This window comes from Carcharodon carcharias, chromosome 9 (genome assembly GCF_017639515.1).
Source record: "Carcharodon carcharias isolate sCarCar2 chromosome 9, sCarCar2.pri, whole genome shotgun sequence".
Classification (NCBI taxonomy): Eukaryota; Metazoa; Chordata; class Chondrichthyes; order Lamniformes; family Lamnidae; genus Carcharodon; species Carcharodon carcharias.
The window spans coordinates 24689452-24704678 of NC_054475.1; the positions used below are offsets into that span (position 1 = coordinate 24689452).

General features: G+C 46.3%; 1 non-coding gene across 1 annotated transcript; it reads left to right on the forward strand.

The window, feature by feature from the left end:
- Nucleotides 1-1212: 1212 nt before the first annotated feature.
- On the forward strand, nt 1213-1331 carry LOC121282664. Its single transcript, XR_005944103.1, has one exon. It is a non-coding gene; the product is annotated as a 5S ribosomal RNA (ribosomal RNA).
- Nucleotides 1332-15227: the final 13896 nt, after the last annotated feature.

The following is a 15227-nucleotide window of genomic DNA, read 5'->3' on the forward strand; positions in this document are numbered from 1 at the left end:
CACAAATCCCTGATATCTTCCAGGGTTCAGAGAGAGAGGCTGTAGGGTTGGCTCCTTGGGAACAAGGGCTGTGTATAGAGGACATGGCTGATGACGCTTGTACGGCAGCCTCAGACTGCAGCAGAGTGATAGTATAATGAGGCCCAGCCGCGACCCGGACTTTGGTGGAGCAAATTATGGGCATCTTGAAAATAAGGTTCTGATGCCTCGACAGGTCTGATGGAGCACTCAATACAGTCCACCAAGGGGGTCGTGCATCACTGTAGTTTGCTGCACGCTACATAACCTGGTGCTGCAACGGGGTGAGGAGCTGGCTGGGGAGGAGATGGAAGAGCTGCATGCCTCCTCTGATGAGGAGAACATTGAAGGGATGATGGTGATGAGGTCCGTGAAGGCGAGGGTGCCGGTGGTGAGGCCATCACACTGACCTGATGAGGCAGGAGCGCTCAGGAGGCTCTCAGCTGCAAGCTTCACGGAGGATGATGATGTGATGTAGTGAGGACAGTCCTGACATCCTCACCTTGCATCTGTGAATGTTTGACTCCTGTGTGGCTGATGGCAGCACACATGCCCTCAGTGCTCATGTCGTGGATTTGCAGCGGAGACCCTAATAGTCGCTATAGTCCAGGAGGATGATGATGTCATGCAGTGAGGACACTCCATAGGTCTTCACATTGCCTCCGTGAATGTCTGACCCCAGTCTGGCTGAGGGCAGCTCACTTGCGCTCTGTGACCAGGGTCATAACATGGAGATGCAGCCGTGAAACTTTAAACGCACCTGATCCTTTCCCTGCCTTCAGCACCTGTCCCTTTCAGGAGCACAGTGTCAACGCTCACAGATGCTGAAGAGATGGGGGGCCAGCCCCACCTTCAAGATGCTGAGACCACACAGAGAGAATGATAGAACTCTGTGACGTCTGCCCACGCCATTCTGGCAGCAATGACAAGGCCACTGAGGTGCAGGCATCAGTAATGTGTCCAGTGAGTGTGAAGCTAGATGATCACTGTGCTCTGAAGGTTACACACTGCACAGGGAAGAGGCCCTGGACTGAGACACCTGCTTTTATCTTGTGCAGGAACCAAGGTTTCACCTCTGAGTGACATGAACACTGCTCATCATAACAAAAAGCCAAGGCAGGGAGTTGTTCTCAGGAGTTTATTAACAATAGTGAACATTATGTACAAGTGATTAACACCTGTGCCCAGGCTGACAACTATGGCCATACTAGTCTGAAAACGCCCGATCTCGTCTGATCTCAGAAGCTAAGCAGACTCAGGCCTGGTTAGTACTTGGATGGGAGACTGCCTGGGAATACCAGGTGCAGTAGGCTTAGCTTGGTCTAAATAGCCAAGTGGTTATGGTACTGGGCTTGCAACCCCAAGATCAAGAGTTCAAATCTCACAATGGCAAACTATGAAACAATGTTACTTCATCTGAATAGGAACAGATGGAAACGTGTTTGTACTCGAAAGAGTTACATCTTCTTAACCATCCTAACCCTGCTGCTACACTTTTGTCCTCCCCCGACATCCACAGGGGAGGTGGAGGCAGCCTGCTGACTGCAATGCCTTGTCTGTGATGACTTCAACATGCATCCTCTGGAGGGCTGAGACCTGGAGGACTCAGTTGAAGGGTCATGAGGACTCGAAACGTCAACTTCTTCTCTGCCGATGCTGCCAGACCTGCTGAGTTTTCCCAGGTAATTCTGTTTTTGTTTTGTCCTACACTCCTCTTGCATTGACACTGCTGGAAGCCAACTATGGTGTCAGCGATGGAGTTCAGCCCACGCAGTAGTGCAGGAACAAGATCACCATGGCGGACGCCATCATTCCAGTGTTGACAATAGTGCATCTGCATGTCAGCGCTATCACCTCGGACAGAAGATGGCTAGACTGCTCCATTGTGCCTTGCAATCTGAGGAGTGAACCAAACATCCTTTCATAATGTTCCCATGATTGTCTTTGCAGCTCCTACCAACTGATTGAGGACCGAGTCCAGAGGCTCGTCATCTGACTTGGACTCAGCAGGTTCCTTGCCTCCAGCAGCCCTTTGTGTGCCGGTGACCAAGGATGTCCCTTCCTCCACCTGCTGTGGGACAGATTGTGTACTGTGCTCACCAGGTTGTGAGACTGAGGCTACTCTACACTAGGGGTTGTGTCACTGCGCTGGTGGATGGTGTGGGTGAACGCCGTGATGGGTCTTCAATGATGCTGCCCTCAGGGTCTTCATCTGAGGTGCTCTCTTCGCTGGGGCCAGGGTCAAGGTTGCTTAAGGACGACATGTCGGACGTGCCTAGGACAGAAAGTGGAAATTATTAGTGCTTGGCAGCCGCATTGAACATGGAACAGTGGAGTCAGAGTAACGTTGAGAGAGGGATGATGTGGTGCAGGCTCCTCCCGTGGGTATTCATTGCCGACCTCACTGTCACCACAGAAATGGTTCATGTCTTGTCTGGCCAGATCCAACACATGTCTCTCGAATGGAATGAGAATCTTGATGTTCGGCACTCCACCCCTGGTCTGGGACCTCTCCTGGTGATTGTGTGTGATTTATCTTGCATGAAGACAGATAGAGAAAGCATGAGCAAGGCGCATGCCAGGCCAAACGAGAAGAATGCCAGGCGTGGGTGTGTGTTGAGTGCAGCCATGGACAGGATGAGGAGGTGATCTCCAGAGGAGGTGAGGCCAGAAGGAGATGTGAGGCTGCGTGTGAGAGAATGACTGTTGATGTCCCTTGAGCTGACAGTGAGTGAGATGCCAGTGAATGTGTGATGGGCTTCTGAGTGGGTGAGTTGAGATTGATGAAATGGTTGCTTTAGCGTGGTGGCAGGGATCAGATCATTCACCCGCTTTTCTGCACTGGATGGCCGACCTCTTGTGTGCAGCATTAGCACTGATCACCTCTGTCACGCCTCCCAAGCTGGAGCGGTGAGACTGATGGGCCTCCTGTTGCCAAAGCCGGGGTAGAGGACATTGCAGCGCGCCTCCATGACGTCCACAAGGCATCCCAGGGATGTGTCACTGAATCGGGGGGGCTGCACTCTTCTTGGCTTTCAGAGCCATGTCTTCACCCGAGCAGTCCTGGGCTGCAAGCATTGAGAACTGTGTGTGCGCGGCTGCAGGTTAAAGATGGTGCCCGGCGTGAGGAAGAGGCAAGGTAATGGCGTGGCAGGTCAATCGGAGGCTAGCCACCAGCAATCCGGCGTGATTCTGTGGCTGCATAATTTATGAGGCTGGAAGGGGACGATATGGCATGAAAATCCGCCATTGTGGCAGGCTGGTAAAATGTCTCTTTTTTGGTGCCCGCTACCACACTTAGTGTAAATCTGGGACATCCAATTATTCTGCAGCCCCCTAAAATGCACATTAATTTGCTGCCTGCGCCCGAGGGGGTGAAAAGTTCAGGTGGCACATTCATGCTTTTGCATTGCTTGAGTGGACAGAAATGCTTCAGAGTCCCGACTCCAAACATTTCAATGGAGCTGCTGCTGACCAATCTCAGCTGTGGAAGGACGGTCACTTTTGACAAGCTTTTCCAAGTGGCCACTTCCTGCCCTCAGCAGATGCTTGTGTACTTCCTTCGTCCTGTGCTGCCTTGCCCCTACACCCCTGGCCCCAGCGGCACTGGAGCCCTTGCCCCAGCACTGCATGAAAGCCAGCCGGGGTAAAAGTAAATTGCCTGTGCCCCCCCTATCCGCCCCCGGAATGCCTGGTGTCTCTTCCTTGATGTCCTACAGGCAAGCCTCACGAGTGCTGTGCAATGTTGTGTGCACTCACCTCTGTGTTCCCCTTGAAGTTCAGCTCGCCAGCTGCATAACTTTTAAAGGCAGTTGTAAATCACACCATCCTGAAGTCACTCTGGCGTGGGAGGTAAATTTGACATGGGAGCGATGATTCCGGCGGGCAGGAACAATGATGAGATCTTAATGCATTAAAATTAAGTTCCCCACGTTAGACGGTGAGAAACATGGCCCATCATTGTTGGACAAGTGCAAACTGAATTTTTGGCCTTCCCGCCATATTATCCGCTCACACCCACCATGAAGCTCGCTGCCAATGGGAGCGGAAAATTCCAGCCTTTGTCTCTGTGAATTACCTCTCATTGTGTACGGCCAGAGAGGGATCTCGGATATTCCAACAGAAAGACTTTGAAGTGGTAATTGATTACTGAGACAAGTTGCTCACTGTTTATTGCTTAAAGTACAAGCTTCTGTGAATGAATTGACCACCATCGGCCTGGATATTGAAAAAAAATTATAAAATACACCTTGTTTTCGAAAACTTACATTAAAAACATTATTTTTCAAATCCGCTCTTTGAAGAATTGGTCAAAACACACCGAAACATGACCTATCTCCCTCCCCCTGGATGAAACCATTGCTTTATGGTTTTCTCACAGAAATCATGTGCTGCTTACCAGATGTGCCATTGTTATTGCATCTCTCCCACCTCTGAAGCTCATGTTGTGTCGTAACCAGCCTTGGGGGCATGTAAGCCCTGTGCCTGATGTCTCTGACTGTTTGCACCAACTACAGTTGCACACATTGTATCGTGGTGTATACTTTCTTTGAGAATATATTTGGCTTTAAAAACCCATGGTTAAAAGTAAATGTATTTTTCAAAATGAGAGGGAAAATAGTCAAAGCATTCTAAAACATGAAAATGATCTTTCTCTTTATACTGTAACTCTGTTTACCTTTTCATTTATCATCATTGTCAGTGCAATGTTGAATTTTCCTTTTTTGTTACTCTTAAGTTACAAGTACATTGGCCCAGATTTCGTGGTCAGTTGCTAAGCAATGATGCTTGCCACTGGCCTCAAAGAAAGCTGCCCACAAAGATCTAATGGGTTAGACCTAATCAGTTTGAACCTGCTGCCGGTCAAAGGGATCTCTAGGCAGCCAGCAACTGTGTTAGTCAAACAGGTTAAGCAACCAGTCACACTGAATTAATCTCACAGACAGCAAACTTACGTGAACCACCTTTAAGTCTACCCGCAGGTCCAAAGAAGCCGGGGGCCTGGACTTTTGCAGGATGAAAGCGTTCATACCAGCCCCCAGGAATTTTGCACACTCTTGCAGAAATATCTTTCAGTGGGTTGCACTCCGGTTGTGCATTGATGGAGTGGAAGCTGTTGTCACAAACACTCTTGTTTGATCTGGGGGTGTGAAGATTGCCACATATGTTCAATCAATGCACCTGCGCTGGGCCAGACAAAGACGCAAACTCGGGCACTCACACATTCTGCCTGGTGCCAGGTGAAGTTGACATATTTTCCAACTCTGGCAAACAACCATCAGTCAGTCAGCTATCTTACTCATTTGTGGACCCCTGACTTGGAGACCCTGGATATGTCTTCACCTGAAACTTGTAAGGATCCAGAAGCCAAAATGTTGAGGTCATTTGGACAGCCACTGGCACTGCATGGTCAGCAGCCCCAGCTGAGAGCTGGTCCCCTTCTAGGAGGCTGCAGAAGGCTGACACCATCTGATATGAAAATTTCAGGCTCTAGAAGAACACACCAAGAAAACTCAGCTTCTTCCTGTGCATTGCAGGTAGCGCCTCCCATGAGCTGCACCCCACACTGCTCTCCAGCTGCTGGACTCTCTAAAGTAGGTTCCTGTTGCTCGTGCTAGTTATATCGCTACTCAACCGAAGTCCAACCTAAACCCTTTCCCACTAGTAGGCAAGAAATGAGCTGTGAGGGCTCAGTATTCATTGCAGTATTTCCATAATTTGTAATTAGCTGCCTCAGTTACAGTTGTGTTCTAGCATTGCTTTTAGTGGTGAATCTCAGAAAGCCCAGAAAATCCATGGACATGCACAACATCAAATTTAAAACTGGGCAGAAATATTGCTCCAATTGAGTGATTACCATATGTTCATTGGCAAGCCACCCAATTTTCCTTGAGTTATATATATGGACGATGGAGGGTTCCCAGCCTCCTCTTATTTTGCTGACTTTATCCCCCCCACCCAATTCCATGCACTCCTCCAGGATTTAACTCTCCCATCAACCTCGAAATGGCAGAGCAGTAACCAAGGGCAGCATTTTCCCCCCATTCTGGGGGCTGTGCGGGAGCAGGCGCAGGCAGGCAGGTTCCCGATCGGCGCCCCCAGTCGGGGCGCGCTGCCATTTTACGTGGACGGGCCAATTAAGGCGGGATCCCCTGAGCCGGGAGTGCACTCTTTCACGTGCAAGCACACAGATCTCCCTGAGGCAAAGTGCTGTCTCAGGGAGATCGGTTGAAGTTATAACATTTTTTTAAAGGTTAGAAAAAATTTCCCTGACATGTCCCCTCATGTGACACTGTCTCATGAGCTGGGACAAGTCCATTACTTTTATTTAAAAATATTCCGAAAATTTTAAATCCCTCATGAAACCTCATCCCACCTTAAGGTTGGACGGGCAGGTTCATTAAACATTTCAGTTACTTTTTTAATGGCCTTAATAGGCTGTTGACAGGTTGGCGGGCACACAGCCAACTTGGCTGCGCACCCGCCGAACTGAAAACCTAAATAACATGGGGAGACATCAGGACGCCTGCCCGACCTCACCCCACATTGGCGAGCGGGCCCCACCCCTGCTCGCCGACCAGAAAAGGCTGCCCCAAGTATTATTTACAACATTGCACAGGATTGCACCAGTTACTTAACAATTTTGCAACTGTTAATATGATCATACAATTTAACTATAGCTAGAATGAAAATGGTGTTCTTTTGACTCCCATATTTTTAAAGCCAATGTTGTATTTGATAGTTCATTATGTTGTTAGCATATTTTTTAAAAATTGAAACTGGCATTCTTCAAGGGTCCAGTGAAACATGCTTACTTATTCATTAGTTCAAGTTGTGAATTTATATACATAGGCTGAATTGGGGGAAGCAGTAGATTAAGTGGTGGAATGGTGGTATTATCACTTGCTACTTTTCTTGAGACTCAGGATGCTCTGGGGACCCTGGGTTCAAATCCTACAACAGCTGATAGTAAAATTTAAATTCAATAAAAATCTAGAATTAAAAGTCTGATAATAATTGTAAAACCATTGTTGTAATAAACCCATATGGTTCACTAATGTCCTTTAGGGAAAGAAGTCTACTGTCCTTACTTGCTCTGTCCTATGTGTGACTCCAAACTCACAGCAATGTTCTTAAATGCCTTCAGAACAAGGGCAATTAGGCAATAAATACTGGCCTAGCCAGCAATGCAAGCATCCCATGAGCAAATGAATAAGAAATTAGCTCTAGATGTATCAATATTTGAGAAAAATAGAATTTTATATAATCTAAAAATGTTTTTAATTATTTAGACTTATTTGATGAAAATTGCAGCAAAATGTGTGGTCTTCACATGCTGCCTATCCTTTTGGATTATCGATCCCTTGGATTCCTTTTTAAGGTCATTGTTTCATTTATAATTACAAACAATGCAGCATAAATACAAGGGAATATAGTCAGTCAATGCACATTGTTGGCTACTTAACAATGCTGTGAAACCCAATTTTTGCTTTGTTGCAAATTTTGCCATGACACTGAAACCTCAAAAAGTTAGAGTGAATCTCCAAAGAATAATACAACTCAATGTTTTTTGGATTCGGACTTGCTTTTAAAATGTACCCTTAAATCACTCTAACTTATCAGCCTTTCACAACCTCTGGTTCATTAAAATGGGCAGCTCCTTTAGTCTAAGGCACTTCTGAGGCTTAGAATGGACATTGGATGGCAGTCAATGTTTCATTGGTATAATATGTGACAACTGTATACCTTCACATACACACTGGCCCCATCTCTCCTCGGTTTGGAAGCTGCATTAGAATACATTCACAATTTCTTGTTAGATTCTTGTTAGGCAAGGGAACCAAAGGTTAGCGGAGTTAGATGGGAATGTAGAAATCGAAACACAAGAAGACCAGCCATGATCTTATTGAATGGCGAAGCAGGCTCGAGGGGCCGAATGGTCTACTCCTGTTCCAATTTATTATGTTCTTATTTATTCCTTTCCTACATCTGGCTTATGGATTTTGGAGCTTAGTTTCAAAAGTTAAGCTGCAGTGTTTCTCATTGTCTATCAGCAAATCAATGCTCTCTGACAGGGAACAATTCTTTTTCATGGTAGGCAGCGTTTGTAAAAGTCAAGTTGTGCCTAAAAGTCTTTTAGAATTCTTTCATTATAAAACTGAGTTGGTGAGTTACTATAAATAGAGAAATGGTCTGTAGGCTGAATTTAAGAAAGTGTTTGATAAAGTCCCTTATAGAACCCCTATGCCAAGTACAAAAGCTATGGGAGCCAACTTGTAAATTGAATTATTAGTAACTGATTCAGTAGTTGAAAGCATAGGCAATTATCAATGGTAATAACTTTGCTGGCAATATTACCCCAGCCATATTAGGTAATTCAAATTTGGTTTGTGATCAAAGACAGGAGGGTGTGGCTGTAGGTGAAGCAGGTTTGGGGACCCAGTGGGCAGGTTTGAGGAGCCTTGGCCCCTGCAACTGCCCAACAGTTACAATGTTCTTGCAAACTGTGTGGACGAGAGCAGTGACTGCAGGGAAGATGAGCGAACTGACCAGTGCACCATGGTACAGGGATCCATTCAAGTGGTGGGAGGAAATGAGAACGTGGTAGTAGTATTGGACGGTATAATTAGGGGGGCAGAGACTGTTCTCTGCAGCCGTGACCATGAGTCCCAAAGGCTGTGTTGCCTTCCCAGTGCCAGGGTTAAGGACATGTCCTCAGGGCTGGAGAGGAATTTAGAATGGGAGGGGAGGAATCCAGTTGTCCTCGTCCATGTTGGTAATAATGACATTGATTGGACTAGAAAGGTGGTAGTGCTGAAAGAATTTGAACAGTTAGGAGCTAAATTAAAAAGCAGAACCTCCAAGGTAATAATCTCAGGATTGCTACCTGAGCCACGGGCAAACTGGCATAGGGTAAATAAGGTCAAGGAGTTAAATGCGTGGCTCAGAGATTGGTGTGGGAGGAATGAGTTTCAGTTCATGGGGCACTGGCACCAGTATTAAGGTAGAAAGAAGCTGTTCCAGTGGGATGGCCTTCATTTGAACTGTGCTGGTACCAGTGTCCTGGCGAACTGAGTAACTAGGGCTGCAGAGAGGGGTTTAAACTAAATAGAAAGGGGAATGGTTCTGGCTTACAAAGCAAAAGCAAATGGCAGCCTTGCAGGGGAGCTATATTAGGTAATGATACTCAGAGTGTGACAGGAAGGGACAGAGTGTACAAACACAAAAAAAGGCAGCAAATAGGGTCAAAGGGGGAAAAATGGTTAAAAAGGCAAAATTAATAACCCGTTACTTAAATTCACATTCGGAACAAAATAACATGACGGAGACATGGTTATAAGGAGATCAAAACTGGGAACTAAATACTCAGGGATGTGTGACTTTTCAAAAGGGCAGACAGGAAGGAAAGGGTGGTGGGGTAGCTTTGTTAGCATGAGATGGAATAAGTAAGATAGCAAGAAAGGATCTTGGATTGGAAGATGTAGAATCTATATGGGTGGAGGTAAGAAATAACAAGGGGAAGAAGGCACTAGTGGGAGTAGTCTATAGGTCCATTGACAGTGGCTATACTGCAGGACAGAGAATAAATCAAGAGATAATGAGGGCATGTAAAAAAAGCAGTACATTAATCATGCATGACTTTAATCTTCATGTAGATTGGGAAAATCAAATTGGCAGAGGTAGCCACAAGCAAGAATTCATAGAGTGTATTCGGGACAGTTTCTTAGAATAATATGTTATGAATGCAACCAGGGATCAGGCTATTTTGGATCCGGTAATGTGTAATGAGGCAGGTTTAATAAATGATCTCAGAGTAAAGGATCCCCTGGGAAACAGTGACCATAATATGGTAGAATTTAGCATTCAGTTTGAGAGTGAGAAACCTGGGTCGAAAACAACTGTGCTAAACTTAAGTAAGGGTAATCACAATGAAATGAGGGCAGAGTTGGCCTGACTAGGCTGGGAAAGGGGTTTAGTAGAAAAGAAGGATGATGAACAATGGCAGACATTTAAGAAAATAGTTCATGACTCTCAACAAGATATATCCCAGTGAGGAAGAAGGATTCAAGGAAGGGGATAAGCCAACCATGGTTAACCAAGGAAGTTAAGTGCAATATCAAGTTGAAAGAAAAAACATACAATGTGACAAAGATTAATGAAAAACCAGTGGATTTGGGAAAGTTTTAAAAACCAACAAAAGATGACCAAAAAGAATAAAGAGGGAGAAAACAAACTTTGAGGTAAACAAGCAAGCAATTTTAAAATGGACAATAACAGCTTCTTTAAATATATAAAAAGGAACAGAGAGGCCAAAGTGAACATAGGCCCCTTAGAGAATGAGGCTGGGGAAATAATAATGATGGGGAACCAGGAAATGGTAGAAGAGTTGAATAAATGCTTTGCTTTAGTCATCAAGGTAGAAGATACAAATAGCATTCCAAAAATACTAAATAACCAAGGGGCAAAAGTCGGGGAGGAAATAAATACAATAACTATCACTGGAACAAAAGTACTAGGGGAACTAATGGGACTAAAGGCCAATAAATCCCCTGGACCTGATGGGTTGCATCCTAGGATATTAAAAGAAGTAGCTACAGAGATAGTCAATGCACTGGTAGTAATCTTCCAAGAATCCTTCGATTCTGGAAAAGTCCCAGAGGATTGGAGAATGGCCAATGTAACACACTTATTCAAAGAGGGAGGGAGATAAAAAACAGGTAACTATAGACCAGTTTGCTTCACATCTGTTATTGGGAAAATTTTGGAGTCTATTATAAAGGAGGTAATAGCAGAGCATTTAGAAATGCATAATCTAATCAAGCAGAGTCAGCATGGCTTTATGAAGGGGAAATCATGCCTGACAAATTTATTAGAACTCTTTGAGGAGGTAACAAGCAGGATAGATAAAGGGGAACCAGTAGATGTAATATATTTGGATTCTAAAAGGCATTTAATATGGTACCTCACATAAGGCTACTTAATAAGAGCCTATGGTGTTGGGGATGGTATATTAGCATGGATAGAGGATTAGCTAACTAATAGAAGACAGAGGGCAGAATGTTATGTTTGTCGGGCGGGCAGGCCCAACTCAATCGGTGGCAGGCGCAGAGCCGGTCACCGCCGGTGAAATGGGCCATGCTGCCATTTTGCGTGGACGTGCCAATTAAGGCCTGCCCAGTGCATTTCAGACTCCTGTGTACAGCGGGAAATTCAAATGTGCGGCAGGCGTGTACAGACTGCCAGTTGCAATGGGGAAACAGCAGGTTGTATTAGGAAAGGCCAGGCAGACTCCTTTAGGCTGTTAACCATGGCCAGTGACCAGGCTCCAGAGGACGTCAGGGCAGAGGAGCAGGAGAGTGGGGCAGGCTGCAGGATAGGCTAGCGGGGGGGCCAATGTGCCCCTCGGCAAGAAATTATGTAGGGTCAGATGATGTAGAATCTGTGTGGGTAGAGTTGAGGAACCGCAAAGGTAAAAAAAAAACCATAATGGGAGTTATGTACAGGCCTCTGAACAGTAGTCAGGATGTGGGGCACAAGATACACCAGGAGATAGAAAAGGCGTGTAAGAAAGGCAAGGTTACAGTGATCATGGGGGATTCCAACATGCAGGTAGACTGGGAAAATCAGGTTGGTGGTGGATCCCAAGAAAAGGAATTTGTGGAATGTCTACGAGATGGCTTTTTGGAGCAGCTTGTGGTGGAGCCCACTAGGGAACAGGCAATTCTAGATTTAGTGATGTGTAATGAGGCAGATTTGATAAGGGAGCTTAAGGTGAAGGAACCCTTAGGAGGAAGTGACCATAATATGATAGAATTTACCCTGCAATTTGAGAGGAAAAAGCTGGAATCAGATGTATTACTGTTAAATAAAGGCAACTACAGAGGCATGAGGGAGGAGCTGGCCAGAAATGACTGGGAGATGAGCCTAGCAGGAAAGACAGTGTAACAGCAATGGCAGGAGTTTCTGGGAGTAATTTGGGAGACACAACAAAAATTCATCCCTAGGAAGAAGAAGCATACTAAAGGGAGGACGAGGCAACCATGACTGACAAGGGAAGTCAGGGACAGCATAAAAGCTAAAGAGAAATCATACAATGTGGCGAAGAGCAGTGGGAAACCAAGGGATGGGGAAGCCTACAAAGACCAACAGAGGACAACTAAAAAAGAAATAAGGAGGGAGAAGATTAAATATGAGGGTAAACTAGCCAGTAATATAAAAGAAGATTGCAAGAGTTTTTTTTAGATATATAAAGGGTAAGAGAGAGGAAAAAGTGGACATTGGGCCACTAGAAAATGACGCTGGAGAAGTAGTAGAGGGGAACAAAGAAATGGCGGAGGAACTGAATAGGTACTTTGCCTCAGTCTTCACAGTGGAAGACATGAGTGACATCCCCAAAGTTCAAGAGAGTCGGGGGGCAGAGGTGAGTATGGTGGGCATTTCCAAGGAAAACTGAAAGGTCTAAAGGTGGATAAATCATTTGGACCAGATGGATTACACCCCAGAGTTCTGAAGGAGATAGCTGAAGAGATAGTGGAGGCGTTAGTGGTGATCTTTCAGGAATCACCCGAGTCAGGGACGGTCCCAGAGGACTGGAAAATCGCTAATGTAACCCCCCTGTTTAAGAAGGGAGTGAGGCAAAAGATGGGAAATTACAGGCCGATTAGCCTGACCTCAGTCGTTGGTAAGATTTTAGAGTCCATTATTAAGGATGAGATTTCAGAATACTTGGAAGTGCATGGTAAATCGGGCAAAGTCAGCATGGTTTCATCAAGCGGAGGTCATGCCTGACATATCTGTTAGAATTCTTTGAGGAGGTAACAAGTAGGTTAGACAAAGGAGAGCCAATGGATGTTATCTACTTGGACTTCCAGAAGGCCTTTGACAAGGTGCCGCACAGGAGACTGTTCAGTAAGATAAGAGCTCATGGTGTTAAAGGCAAGGTACTAGCATGGATAGAAGATTGGCTGTCTGGCAGGAGGCAGAGAGTGGGGATAAGGGGGTCCTTCTCAGGATGGCGGCTGGTGACCAGCGGAGATCCGCAGGGGTCAGTGTTGGGACCAAAACTTTTCACTTTATACATTACTGATCTAGATGAATGAACTGAGGGCATCCTGGCTATGTTTGCAGATGATACAAAGATAGGTGGAGGGACAGGTAATATTGAGGAGGCAGGGAGGTTGCAGAAGGATTTGGACAGGTTAGGAGAATGGGCAAAGAAGTGGCAGATGGAATACAACGTGGGCAAGTGTGAGGTCATGCACTTTGGTAGGAAGAATAGAGGCCTAGACTATTTTCTAAATGGGGAGAGAATTCAGAAATCTGGAGTGCAAAGGGACTTGGGAGTCCTAGTCCAGGATTCTCTTAAGATTAACTTGCAGGATGAGTCGGTAGTTAGGAAGGCAAATGCAATGTTGGCATTTATTTCGAGAGGACTAGAATATAAAAGCAGGGATGTGCTGCTCAGGCTTTATAAGGCTCTGGTCAGACCACATTTAGAATATCGTGAGCAATTTTGGGCCCTGTATCTCAGGAAGGATGTGCTGGCCCTGGAGAGGGTCCAGAGGAGGTTCACGAGAATGATCCCAGGAATGAAAGGCTTAACATATGAGGAACATTTGAGGACTCTGGGTCTATACTCGATGGAGCTTATAAGGATGAGGGGGGATTTGATTGAAACTTACAGAATACTGAAAGGCCTAGATAGAGTGGACGTGGGGAAGATGTTTCCATTAGTAGGAGATTCTAGGACCCGAGGGCACAGCCTCAGAGTAAAGGGAAGACCTTTTAGAACAGAGATGAGGAGAAACTTCTTTGGCCAGAGAGTGGTGAATCTATGGAATTCATTGCCACAGAAGGCTGTGGAGCCCCGGTCATTGTGTGTATTTAGGACGGAGATAGATAGGTTCTTGATTGATAAGGAGATTAAAATTTACGGGGAGAGGGTGGGAGAATGGGGTTAAGAAACTTATTAGCCATGATTGAATGGCGGAGCAGACTTGATGGGCTGAATGGCCTAATTTCTGCTCCTATGTCTTCTGGTCTTATGGTCTTATGGCCTGCATTGCTGCCCTCCTCGAAGAGGTGTCAAATTGTCGGGAGGTGTTGTTTCCCGAGGATGGGAGGAGGAAGCCCCCCACGTGACCAGGCAGGCGTGGCAGGAGGTGACGGAGGTATTAAGCTCTCAAGATGCTGTGCGATGCACAGGAACCCAGTGCCGCAAATGCTTCAATGATTTGTTGCGCTCTGGAAGGGTGAGTACCATGTCGACCTTGGCCATTTTACCCAGCAGGTAGCCTTAGCCTTTGAGGCCGCCCCCCCCAATGTCTTAGTGTTGTTACTGCATTGGGCATTTGGCGCACGCTGGGTGGGCAAACAGATAGTGACCATGCTTACATCAGCCTTAGTGGTTGAGCAGAAGATGGGTTCTCCCCGCAGCATATGTTGGTGTTTGTCACATTTGAGTAGTCTGGGGGCAACCTGCAGGGGAGGCAGCTAGACACATACTCAGAACTCCAACACATGTCTTATTGATGGTGATGAGATGGTGGAAGGGCAGCCTCAAGGTGTTGTGGCCAAGTGCCTTCTGCTGGCCTTGGCGCTTTACCTAGTTGTGTCTCCTTGCTTTGGGCGCTCAAGACCCGTGTGTTATTCAAAGTGATGGATGCCGAATATGTCCAAGGTGGCTGTTGGGGGAGGGAGTTGGGAGTTGGGAGCAGCTGTACTATCTTCTGATCACCAGGAGTGTGGACAGGAGCTGCCGGAGGCCTCAGATGGGCCACCGTGGTTGGGGTGCAGTGTGCACGTGCAGAGTACATGGGTGATCAGCCCCAATAAATGCTCTTCTCTGTTCTGCAGGTAAAAACAGAGCACAATAGCCGGGAGTGTTTGCGGACTGGTGGTGGGCACGCTGTGCTGCAGCACCTAACCACATACGAGGAGCAGGCCATGGAGCTGGGGAGGAGGCAAGCGGCCAGGTTGGCAAGTGTCGGTGAGGCTGGGGTGGAGCGACCAGGTATCTGAGGGCCACAGTCCCATCCATTCTATCTCCCCACCATCCAAAGCACTGATGATTGCTGCAATCGTTAATGCAGCAACACTGCTCATTCACAGACTGATACTGTCAGACTTGTGGGTCATACACAAAGGTCCATTGGCCCCTTGAGGATGCGCATTTCTAGCACCTTCCAAAGTTGCCTTATCCCATTTCT